Source organism: Peromyscus leucopus, chromosome 14, assembly GCF_004664715.2.
Source record: "Peromyscus leucopus breed LL Stock chromosome 14, UCI_PerLeu_2.1, whole genome shotgun sequence".
In the NCBI taxonomy this organism is placed as follows: domain Eukaryota; kingdom Metazoa; phylum Chordata; class Mammalia; order Rodentia; family Cricetidae; genus Peromyscus; species Peromyscus leucopus.
Genome location: NC_051075.1, coordinates 54,928,349 through 54,939,377, shown reverse-complemented (window position 1 = coordinate 54,939,377; position 11,029 = coordinate 54,928,349).

Here is an 11,029-nt window from a genome sequence, read left to right as displayed (position 1 = left end):
CAAAGCTACACAGAGAAACCCTGTCTTGAAAACCCAAAAAGGGGGGGTGGCGGTGGGAGGTGGGGAGAAAGTCGGATTCCCCTTGCATATTAGCAGACAGCCATTCTGAATTAACTACTTGAATTTCAAAATAAAATCAGTGGTATTTATGGATATGGATTTATGATTATTTTACCCTATGATTCTATATGGAGTCCATGAAAGTAGATGATATTGTTAGCTAGCCAAATCATTAATTTTTTTTCTTCCTTTATTGATTTCCCAGGGTTGTAAATTGGCCCCTGGATGGATGTTTCCTGGGGCCTGGGGCCTTAAGTCAGTGTTCTAAGATTCTTGGTTGGGCTAGTGTGGAGGCCAGAATTACTCAGGGTCCGAGACTCTGAGCTTGCTTTACCCTGCAGGGTTGCATAAGGGGGTGATTGACCACGGGCGTGGTTACCAGGTGTTTGGAAGGGTCTGCACTTGGCTGTATCTAGCAAGGGGAAGGACTTTTGCCTCGCCTCTTGTCATTGTTATAAAAAGCCCTTGGATTTTGATCCAGATCCTCCCGAAACTGTCCTGTGTTTCTGTCTTTCTTCTAGTCTCTGTCTATCATTCTACCTAATATTTCTTATCCCTCTCTCCTTAAGAGTACCCAGGGAAACGTGGGGGCAGGTCCCCCACAGCCAAGGTCCCTGCAATGAATAGTAGATTTTGAAGCACGATTCTTCTGGCTTTCAGGTCTTAGCAGTTTGAATCCTCCCCAGTACCGCTGGAGGCTCAAGACTTAGGTTACCAACACCATTTCCAGCAGGGGGAGACATGGTACCTTAAATGCTGTGCTAGAATTTGGGACTAGATTTCCCCCTGTAAGCAGGGCTGGGTCAGAAACAGCAACCCTTTCCAGTCCACGTCAATAAATTATTATCACCTGTCCATATGAGGATTTGGCTTTCTAGTCCCATGTAACAACATAAAGAGTTAGCCATGTATGTATGTATGTATATACATGTGTGAGATATTTTTAAACCTTCAATTCTTTTATATATTCAATTTTGAATTTATTTGTAGCTCTGGCTGGCCTGGTACTCACTTAGTAACCCAGGCTGACCTTGCTTTAAATTTGCAGTGGCTCTCCTGTCTCCATCTCCTGAATGCTGGAATTACAGATATGAGCTACTACACCTGGTATACTTTCAAATATTTATAAATAATAATCGCTTTTTCCAGGCTTGGTGGTACATTTCTGCAAGCCTAGCTACTTGAGAGACTGAGGCAGAAGGGTGACTTGAGGCCAAGAGTTCAAAGCTCCTATAGAGGTAGGGGCTGGAGAAAGATCCCAGTGCTTAGTAAATACATAATTGATACATAAACTTGAATATAAAATTACAGTTTTTTAGAATCATTTAAAAAATACTAGTGTAATGTGAATCAAGGAAAGCATCCAAAATACCCAGTTTCAAACCCCAGCTTCTCTCAGTATCATTTTATAAAAGAGGGCATTTTGATATTCCATATACATAGAATAGGTATAATCTCACAATTTAAAAAAAATGGATAACTTCAAGCTGGGCTTGGTGGTGCACTCCTTTAATCCCAGCACTCAGGAGGCAGAGGCAGATGGATTTCTGTGAGTTCGAGGCTAGCTTGGTCTACAGAGTGAGTTCCAGGACAGTCAGGACTACACAGAGAAACCCCGTCTCAAAAAACCAGAGTCGAGCCAAACTTTTCACATCATCAGTTCTCCAGTTTTACCAAGGACCAGTAAAAACTCAAGGACTGGATGGGTTCCTGGACCAGCATTTGGGAGGCAGTGGTTTCATTTCTCTGAACATCCCTTGGCCATCTGTAGCATCCTCTAGTCTTAATCAGTACCTAGTATCTTTGATGCTGGTCAATTCACAGAGCTTCCAAGAGGATTTGATGGTGTGGTGGCTACATGTGTGCACTGGAGGGCCAGAGGCATGCTGAGAGAAGAGGCAGCTATTCAGCATGGACAGGCAAGAGAGACCATGGTCTCACACAGACAGAGCTATGTACAGGTCAGAAATAAAAGGATGCAGGTGCAGACCTCCTTCCCCACAGCAGCCAGGTTACTTCTTGACCAGTGTTCATAGTCGGACTCTGGGAAAAGCAGGATCATGAGGAACACTGTTTAGATACAGTCAGGATGCTAACATTCAGGCACAGTTTTGAGTCTATGGGGCAGGAAATTCCTCCCAAACAGCTAGCTTGCTTTCCTCCCTCCTTGCTTGTACCTTAAACTCCTTTCACATTTAAATACTCAGCCTCCAGTACATAGAACATTCAGGGCTAGCCTGAGCTACATGAGACCCTGCAGAGAGAAACAGAGAAATGAGGGGGAATGAAGACTCTGTTTTTGTTTTTCCAGAGCTGAGGACTGAACTCAGGGCTTTGCGCTTGCTAGGCAAGCGCTCTACCACTGAGCTAAATCCCCAACCACTCTCCAGACTCTGTTCCACACTTGTAATTCTGGAAAAGAATCTCCAAAGCCCCAGTATTCTTGTCTTTCTGAATCATTTGTGGAGTTTTTTTCCATTCTGAGGAGCTGGAGAGATGGCTCAGAGATTAAAAGCACTGGCTGCACTTCCAGAGGACCCTGGTTCAATTCCCAATGCCCATATGTCAGCTCAAACAGCTGTAACTCCAGTCCCAGAGGATCTGATGCCATCTTCTGGCCTCCACCGACACTACATGCCCACCATGCTCAGACATATATGCAGGCAGAACACTCACACATATAAACATTATTTTTTTAATCTAAAAAAAAAAGCCTCCTTAAATTTTATTTAGCTAACAGCTGATGGTATTTGGAGTCTATGAAGAATATCAGTAGAGAGGACATGTGGAGTGTCTGTGTGACAGACCAAAACATTCCTAAACACTGTATACCACACTCCTGGAGGAGGTAGGCTGAATCTGTGAAGGTGTCACTCAAAAAGGTTGGCCAGTTGGGTCTGTTTAAAGCAGTGTCATTACTGGGACACTTAGATTCATTGAACCTGCTCCATCCTTACCCTCTATCTAAAGGGCTGGGAGACAGCCCAGTCAGAAAAGTATTTGACATGAAAGTACGATGCTCCAGCAGCACGGACGATGTCTTAGTTACTGTTCTATTACTGTGAAGACACCATCACCAAGGGAACGTGTAGAAGAAAACATGTAAATGGAGGCTTGCTTACAGAGGACTCGTCCATGATCATCATGGTAGGGAGCACGCAGCAGGCAGGCAGACATGGCACTGGAGCAGTAGCTGAGCACTCACATCCTGATCTGCAGGCTGGCAGAGAGACTGAGACTGGGCCTGATGTAGGCTTTTGAAACCTTAAGCCCACCCCCCAGTGACACGCCTCCTCCAAGGCCACACCTCCTAATCCTTCCTAAACAGTTCCACCAACTGGGAATCAAATAGATGGACCTATGTGGGTCACTCTCAATCAAACCACCCCAGGGGAGGCGGGGACAACGTGGATGCCTGGGGCTTCTGACCAGCTAGGCTAGTTCTAGCTCCCAGTGAGAACTTGTCACAGAAGTTGAGGTGGATGGCTCCTGAGGATCAACACTCAAGGTTGTCCTCAGGCTTCCATTTGCACACACATATCTGCACACACACACACATACAGACACACACACACACACACATACAGACACACACACGCACACACACAAATTCACATACGCCAACAAAAAAAGAACTAGGAGACTGAAATTGGTAAATGGAATTAAGTTTATTTACAGTGTGGCCAAACCAGGAAGAGGGACTCTTGGTTTCTCTCCACTTCCTCCACTTGCTCTGTAGCAGCATTCCAACTCTATGGGAAAGATGAAATAGGTCAGGAAATGTGCCCACGTGAAGCTCTCAGAGCCCTGTGTGATGTCTTCCTGGGAAGCAAGTTCCTCAATGGATTGGTGCCAGGTCTTGGCCTTCCCTCCCCCCAGCATGGGATTCCTGGGGAAATTTTAAAGCTCTGGAGTGCAGCCTGAGAGCCAGAGGAAGGGCCTCTCCTTTGACTGTGTCCTCCCCGCCACAGCTGTGACAGCCACAACAGGCTGGATTAGTAGCTGCCTGATGTTCGGATGAAGTCTTGTCTAGTTATTCACAGACTATCTGGATGGTTCACCTCAGTCCAGAACTTGCTTCTCTGGGGCTGATTGCCTAAGATCTCAAACAGAAGGCTGAAAAGCAAGCAATCAGTTTCCAAAGACTCAAATACGATAGACTGGGTGGCTTTTTTTTTTTTCTTTTTTTTTAATTTGGGAGGGGGCCACCTTTTGAAAATTTGAATGAAAGAGTCAGTCCTCCTAATTTAAATTCAAATTCTCTTTTCCTTGCTTAACGTCAAAGAAGATCTGAGACAGGATAGAGCATCCATCCTCCAATGCTTTATCACGCTGTCAACCTGTTTTGCAGACAGTGACGGTGTCGAGACCTGTGGCGGAGTGGATTCTTCGCAAGGCCACCCGTTTGTCTATGAAATCACACACCTTGGAAATCACAACAAACAAAGGCATCATTAAGAGGTCTTTTCTGCGGGTGTGAAAAGTGTGGACTGCTCACCCAGAACTTGGGTCTCTTTGTAGTTTAGTGTCCCTTTTAAGACTTAAAAAGCCGCTTTTATCCGGCGAAGCCACATCCACTGGAGCCAGGGGACAGGCCCCGGAGCCCTCCTGGAAGTGACAGCCGTCCACATGCAGAACTGCAGGGCTTTTGGTCTGCCGCTTTGTGGTCAGGGATAACAGGATCACCCACAGGATCTGCCCACAGGGTGAATCCAGGAAAACTCCCTGCGATGCCCTGTACTAACAGTTTAATGAAATCCCCCCTGCAGCGACTTGTGACAGGGCACAGGGATTTTCTCCAGTGCCACCACACTTCAGCGGGAGTGATTGTGTCATCCAGGTGCAGGTGTTCTTAGCTGTCCTTTACCTGTTGTCTCCTCATGTCACATACAGCCAAGACAGCAGATGACAGGCTCATCTCTATTACTCGGGGAATTACCAAGTGGTTGCCTAGCAACTCCCACAGAGCAATCAACGCGGGTCTCTGTTGTGGTATGTAGAGTGGTTGGCTTTCCTCTCTCAAGAGCATTTGCATATTTCTCTGGGGTCTCTGGAAAAAAAAATAGGTGTGCCTCCCCAGCTCTGACGCTCCTCAGATTGTCTTTTGTCTTGCCTTTCCCCAGTATTCATTCTATGGTAGTTCACTATCACAGTAAATGACAATTATTTGTTCTGATTATTAATACAGCAAATGCTTCAGTTCAATTCAATTCAGTAAGTGCTTTCTGTGTTCTCCATAGCACTCTACCCACTATAAAGAATTGTAAGGATGAACAGTGTGGCCCCCGTTCTTAGCCAACATGAAATTTAGTGTAGATAGGTGGGCAACACGGCTCAATGGTAGAGCATTTACCCAGCACATACAAAACCCAGGGCATGGTCCCCAGCCTGGGAGTGGGGTAGGGAGAGGGTGGAATAATGAATATAATTGCTTACATCTTTGATATGTATAGAAATGACTTGTTTACATGTGTGAAACAACTGTGTATATGTGAAATAAAGGTATTTTTTATTTAGGATAATTCCTTTGTGTTTGATCAAAGGATTTTTTTTTTTTTTTTTGCTTTTATAGACTCCTGCCTTTCTAACTTACAGCAGCAATCAGTTCAAAAAGCTGTAATCAGTTCAAAATCACTTTTAAGACCCAGCTCCTATTGGAATCTAAATAATTAGCAGCTCTTAAAAGGCTGTTGTAGAGACGTGTCGCTGCCGATGTCTGATAGGATGACGCAGCCCGGCCCCAGCCTGTACCGCAGTCTTTCGGGATAATTGCTGCGGCAGTGTTCACAGCCTGCACCTCTATTTTACACATTCCAGTTTAAAGAAGCCTCTTTCTCACCTTTCTTTGTCTGCTTTGGAGCAACGTGACAGCCTCTCTCCACTTAAGGAAGGCCTTTGGTCCTTTCTAACGTAGACCAACAGGGAGGGATGGAGGGAGGGCTGTATGTCATCATCAAGGTGGTGACCCAAGAGTCCACCATCAGCATCCGTAAGCACATCCATGGACTGGAAGTCAGGAGCCATGTCCTTTGGATACCTAGAGAAATCCCGAAATCTGCCATGGGTGAGATGGGGACCCTAAATGTGTACATGGATACCATGCTTAAAAGACTGTCTGGTCCAAAGGAGTAAGGAATGACCCAGACTGTATCTGTGTGTTTTTCTGGAAAATATGATGAGGTTTACAAAGTAGGTCTACCGACTGGCAGTGCAAAAGTAAGTAACTGCTTAGTATCAGGGTTAGAAAAAGACCCTGAGGCTGGAGAGATGGCTAAGAGGTTAGGAACACTTACTGATCTTGCAGAGGACCTGGATTCACTTCCCAGCACCCACATCTCTCTCAAAAACAAAAACAAAAAACAACAGTGGGTACCGGCTCTTGCCGCCTAGGCTGACAACCTGAGTTCCGTCCCCAGGACTAATCCCAGGACACACATGGTGAAAGCAGAAAATCAGATCCCAAAAGCTGCCCTTTGACCTCCACACTTATGCTATGGGATGTTTTTGCCCATCCCCCAATACAAATAAATGAAATTGAAAAAAAAATTTTTTTTTATTTTTGTTTTTGTTCTTTTTGAGACAGGGTTTCTCTATGTCCTTTTGGTTTCTGTCCTAGATCTCACTCTGTACACCAGGCTAGCCTCGAACTCACAGAGATCCACCTGGCTCTGCCTCCTGAGTGCTTGGATTAAAGGTGTACGCCACCACCACCTGGTGAAAAAAAAAATTTTTTTTTAAGTGGACCTGGGACAGCTACTCCATTGCCCTTTGATGCTGGCGACCCCTTCATTGTTATCATCGAGATCCTGTGTGCCGAAACTTGGTCAGTGTGTCTTCTCTTTCAGACTTCAGCTGAAATAGCAAAAAAATGTGCCTCAGAAGGCTGTGTCCAATCATTATCTGATTCATTGTCCCTAACACAGAACAAAAACCCGTTTTCTTTCCATTCAGAAACCCTGTAGCTAGACTTTCCCGAGTGGGGACAGTTTCTGAGAGATTCCCCCTTTTAACTAAAGCGCCCTCCAAGAAGTGGGGGGCTGGGCAATCAGCTAATGGGTGCATGGACTGCCCTGGATAACTCTGCTTGGAAGGATGCTGTCTTGTAAGTTTATCTATTTACTTGTAAATTCATTTTTCTTTTATTTTATTTGTATGGATGTTTTGCCTACATGCCTATCTATACACTGTGTGTATGTGCCTGGTGCCTTGGGAGGTCAGAAGGAAGCATCGCATCTCCTGGATCTGGAGGTGCAGGTGGTTGAGAGCGGCCATGTAGGTGCTAAAAATCAAACCCAGGTCCTCTGGAAGAGCAGCCTGTGTGTGCTCTTAACTGCTGAGTCATCTTTCTAGCCCCTATTTATTTATTTTATGTTTATATTTTGAGATATGGTCTTATGTGAGCCACACCAGCCTTAAATTCCCTATATAACTTAAGATGGCCTTGAACGTCTGAATGCCTGTGGTGTTGGAGAACAAACCCAGGGCTTCCAGAATGCTAGCTAGGCCCTCTACCCTCTACACTCCACGCCCCTTTTGGTTTCAGGGTTAGGGATTGAATGAACCCAGGGCCTTAGTTGCAGCCTTGTGCAAGCTACAGGCATGCACTTTACCAATGAGCCACACCCCCAGCCCATAGCATTTCTCATGGTATCATTGCTAAAGACAGGATCTTACGGGGAACCACATACAGAAGGAAGAAGGCCCGGTATCTCAGAACACCAAACTTCCACATCCTGTTTGTACCATGCTGTATCCTGGCCTACATGTCACTGGCCTCTGCTGACGGTCTGACGGGTGCCCCTTATCATCTTCCATAGTTATTTCTGGAAGGCCCCCAAGGGCTCAGGAGCAAACCAGCCATGTACTTCTACTTAGCCTCTCCACGGATGACCTGGTACTCGCAAGCCCCTTAAAAGGGACTGCCTCTGTACAAACACCGTCACTCGGCTTCAAACAAATATTCTCTCTCTTCTCTGCTAAGGTCACTGTGGGTCAGCAAGTTGCCAAAGCAGAAAGCCTGAAGAGGCAATGACCCTCTCACTGAGTGTGGTACTTAGTTTTTTAGGATATTAGCATTTTATTTCTTTGTTTGTGTATTTATTTAGAGACAGGGTCTTTCCAAGTAGCCCTGGCTGTCCTGGAACTTCCTATGTAGACCTGTGTTATTAAATGGTTATGACTTCAGCATTAAAAAATATTTCCTGGGGGCTGGAGAGATGGCTCAGCAGTTAGGAGCACTGGCTGCTCTTCCAAAGGTCCTGAGTTCAATTTCCAGCAACCACATGGTGGCTCACAACCATCTGTAATGAGATCTGGTGCCCTCTTCTGGTGTGCAGTCATACATGCTGTATACATAATATATATATATATATATATATTTCCTGGCCAGGTAGTGGTGGCGCACACCTTTAATACCAGCACTCAGGAGGCAGAACCAGGTAGATCTCTGTGAGTTCAAGGCCAGCCTGGTCTACAGAGTGAGATCCAGGACAGGCTCCAAAACTACACAGAGAAACCCTGTCTCAAAAAAACCAAAAAAAAAAAAATAAAAACCAAAAGCATTTCTTGGCATAATTGGCTCTCAAACCTAGTAGCCATTCTCTAGACTGGGTAAGGATTAGCGTTAGAGTGGTAGATGGATTGGCGCCTTTCTTTCCTCTGAGTACTGGTTTTGAGAAAAAGATTTTGATGATACAGTGTCTGGTCCCATCATCCGCTCCTTCCATTCACAACTCTGTCCCTTTTACTACTGCTTTTTTTTTTTTTTTTTTTGTAAATAGGGTCCTATGGACCTCTGAGCAGCTGAGGATGGCCCTGAATGCCTCATCCTCTTGCCTCTGCCTCCCAAGGGCTGAACCACAGTAAACAGTTTTTGTTTCGTTTTTGCCCTGTGGATTGAACCGAGGGCCTCATGCAAGTGCTCTTCCAGCTGAGCCGTACCCCTGCACCCCAGTTCCTCTTGCCTTTTGTGTACAGAGTGTGTGTCCCTGGCCGTCTGGCAGCCCCTTGTTCACCCATTTACACGTTCTCTGCTGGCTTTGTTTGTGGCTTTTCTGGCTGGGTGGGGAAAAGCAGTATAATCTCCCACGTCCCTCGGGCTGGCCACGTGGGCTCTCACGCTGTCCTGCGGCACCCCTCCCCGCCAGGCCCCCCCCCCCATCTTCTTTATTCCACATACTTGACACATGAGGCAGTTTCCAGGGACAAAGCACAGACAGTCCTCCGGCTGATTCCAGCACTGGGAAGACCCAGGACGGAGCCAACCAAGTATGTGATTGGCAAGGACTTCTCATCAAACATCTGAAGGACATGGTGGCCCCAGATGGAAGACGTGTCTCAGAACGAATGGAACATGGGGAAGTTTAGCAATGAAATTGGACCAGACTGTGACCTGGAAAGCCATGAGACCTGTGCAGAAAAGAAGCCAACAACTCACTCTACACCGGGGTGGTGGGGGTGGGGGTGGGGATCCGACACCACTAGAAAATGGCTTTTCATTCACAACTGAAGTGCTTTACTACTACTGTGACTTGTTTAACATCCCTTGTTTTAACATTCAGCATTAGCCTTGGCCAAAGAAAAGTCTCTGGGACTAGAAACGCATTGGCTCTCTGTTAAAAGAATGCAAAACATCATTTTCACAGGAAATGCAATGACAAAGCCTTGGATGTAGACAAAGCCTTGGTAACCATCAAATAATGTTATGAAACCCAGGCATGGAAAGGCTGAAATAGAACCTTGGTGTGGTTCTCCTGAAGGAACAGCTGTTGCAAGATACTTGATTACATCGTGTAAAGATATGTCACTGTGGTTGGTTTAATAAAAAGCTAAACAAAAATAGATAGATAGATAGATAAATAAAAATAAAAAGCTAAACAGTCGGGCAGTGTTGGCGCATGCCTTTAAGCCCAGCACTCAGGAGGTAGAGGCAAGCAGATCTTAGTGAGTTCAAGGCCAGCCTGGTCTACAAAGTGAGTTCCAAGACAGCCAGATTGTTGCACAGAAAAACCTTGTCTCAAAGAACCAAAAAAGATTTAAAAAAATAAATAAAAAGCTAAACAGTCAATAGCTAGGCAGGGAGAATAGGTGGGATTTCCAGGCAGAGAGATGAACTAGTGATGAACCAAGGGACAGAGGAGATGCCAGGAAATGCAGAACAAGTCCGAGGTACAGAATGTAAGAAAAGTGAAAGGCCATGTGGTAGAACATAGATTTAAAACTATGAGCTAATTGCAGATATAAGAGCTAGTTAGGGGACTGGAGAGATGGCTCAGTGGTTAAGAGCACTGGCTGCTCTTTCAGGGGACCGGGGTTGAATCCCACAACTGTCTGTAACTCCAGTTCCAGGGGATCTGACACCTTCACACAGACATAGATGCAGGCAAAACACCAATGCCCAAAAATAAAAATAAATAATTTAAAAAAAAAAAAAAAAGCTAATTAGGAGCAAGTCTAAGCTATAGACTGAGCTTTCGTCATTGATGAGAAGTCTGTGTGTCATTATTCAGGAGCTGCCTGGCAGGACAAAGACTCGTTACAAACAATAGCATGTGCAACGGTATTCAGCCAACAAGATGTGTTGTTATTGTTTTCTTTGTGGGAGATATGAAATGATCAAGAGATGGATCCTGGACTGAAACAGAAAGAAATAGGGCCTGGCCACTAGGAAGACTCCTTATGCTTTAACTGTATAATAAACAAATAAATATATGCAGAGTTCTTCTCTACCCAGTATTCCAAATCTCATTGATAAGTAAATTGCTGTTCCTCACAAGGACCTGTGCATTTTATATGTTAATTTTGAATTAATTTATTTATACAAATAGGAGAGTTTTCTATCAAGTCTCTCATTAAAAAAAAAAAAAAATTTTTTTTTTTGGAACCTAGCAGGCTGGGGTAAGAGTAGCCTCTGGGGCTGGAGAGATGGCTCAGCAGTTAAGAGCACTGGCTGCTCTTCCAGAGGACCTGG